Here is a 2383-nt window from a genome sequence, read left to right as displayed (position 1 = left end):
TTTAACGAATCTTTCACCAAATAATCGCTTATATCCTTTAGATTGAGTGTATGTAACGAATTGTTGGGAAAAATACGCAGGACCCGACATTTTCCCTCTCATAAAATTCTGGAAAATAGGTATTTTTTAATGAAATTTCATACAAATACCTTTCAAACGGCATTGGTTACGATTACAAAGAAATTTGTAGGCAAACTTTTTGCAAGGGGTGAGATGGGGGGAGTTTCAAGGTCGAACCCACAAGAGTAAACAAGAGACAGAGACAGAGACAGGCATAAACAAGGAAAATGCCCCTTGGATTTGAATACTATGCAAATATTCTTTTAAAAAACTTTCCTTTTAATTTTTCCAAAATTTAGTTGTTTTCAATACTTACAGTTGAAAAAGTCTCAATGACTGAAACCGGTACTGAAATGTTTTTTATAAAATTATTTTAGCATTTTCTACCTTGACTTTTTTCCCATATATATCAACTGGTGTGTTCCTTTTCAACCTTCTACACACACACACGCACACACATATATATATATATGTATGTATGCATGTATGTATGCATGTATGTATGTATGTATGTATGTATGTATGTATAAATATTTGCATAAGTGTATCATTAAACAATTAGGCATTCAGAAATTAGCCTTGATATGTTATTTGAAGGCTAAGTAGCCAGTTATATTTATTATCAACTTATTAACAAGTAACAGTATTTTGGGATGGTTATAATGACGTTGATTGTAGTCAGTGTCGATAATACTGGCTTACAAAAATTTCTTTTTGCTCTGTGGCAAGGATGTGAATAGGTGTTTTTTTTTTTTACTAATTTTGACGTGGTGATTTCAGTTTTCTGAACAGTTTTGCTCTATCACCTCTAGTATTTTTGTTTTCACATATCCCAGTTTAATTATACTGAATATAAATTCAAAATATAATTTGTTTATATCATCTGTTACAAAGGCATATTACAAAAGGAAAAATAATACAGCATAAATACAGAATATTTATGGAACTAAATTACTTGGATAATACAATACACAAATCATTGTACAGCAGGCAGTTAGAAATGAGTTGTTTTTTTTTTCTTGTTCTTTTTTCTTCTTTTTTGATCGATCTTGTGTAGTTTGCCTCCGGGATGTCACGCAAGAGCATCCAGCAAAAGTCCCCCATCATGCTGGGGTTCCATTTGCCTTGGTAGTTGCTCTCCATCTTAGTAATATCGTGATGGGACCTTTCTCCATGCTCATCATTCACTACTCCGAGCTTCAGAGAGAAGTTGGGGTGGGAGTGGAGGAAGTGAATTTTGAGTGACATTCGGCATCCAATACCCTCATAAGACTGTAATAACTTCTCGATACACTTTTGATAATCTAGTACTCATGTGTTATGAAGGAGGCCAAGGCAGACTGACTTAAATACTTCCTATGCTCTCAGTTCCTTTAAGGTAAGAAGCTCCTCAAAGTCCTTATCCTTCAGCATTTCTCGGATCTGATGTCCGACGAAGATGCCCTCCTTGAGCTTAGCAGAACTCCGAGCAGGGAAAAGAGTGCTCAAGTGTTGGAAGGCAACGCCATTTTTGCTCATAGCCTTCACGAAATTCTTCATTAAACCAAGCTTGATATAAAGAGGATAAAGAAGCATCTTGTTCAACTCCACCAGAGGATTTTCTTGGACACTGTGTTCACCAGACGTGAAAGTGCTCCTAGATCCCCAATCGTTCTGCTTGTAGTACTTGGACAGTCTGACTGTTCTAGAGACAGAGAAAGCAACAGTACTTTGTGAAGCCCGCTTGCATACCCATAAGGAGTCCAATGACCTTTATGTCCCTGCAGAGACTCCACTGGTTGCACTTGATAGCTTCCAAAAGGAGCTACATATTGTCATACGACTCCTTCAGATGGCTTGAGTAGGCAATGAGAATGCTAGAGTATTTATTCCCATTGTGCAGGAGCAAAGCCTTCAGACTTCGCTTGGAAGAGTCTATGAGAAGACGCCAGTCTGAGGGATTGCGTGGGAAACCAAGGAAGGTGAGCAATCCAGAGACATTTGTGCAGTAGCACAACTTGTTTTCCATGTCGAAGAATGAAGCAAAGTCTGTATGTATGCATGTATGTATGTATGTATGTATGTGTGTGTGTGTGCATGTGTGTACGCGTATGTGTATGCCCGTGTTTATACCTGTGTGTATATGTGTACATGTGTGTGTGTGTTTATATTTGTATGTATATATTTGATCATATTAGTAGACCATATGGGGTCTACATTTAGCATATTAGGAATCCACCTAGTGGTCATTCCTCTTATATATATATATATCTTCGCTCCTTTGCGCCACATGGGCTCAACTCCCCACCCCTCTTCATCTAACCCCCCTCCCCTGCCTCTCCCC

Source organism: Octopus bimaculoides, chromosome 7 (assembly GCF_001194135.2).
Source record: "Octopus bimaculoides isolate UCB-OBI-ISO-001 chromosome 7, ASM119413v2, whole genome shotgun sequence".
NCBI lineage: Eukaryota > Metazoa > Mollusca > Cephalopoda > Octopoda > Octopodidae > Octopus > Octopus bimaculoides.
The sequence above is the reverse complement of the archived record's forward strand: the minus strand, read 5'-3'. Positions refer to the sequence as shown.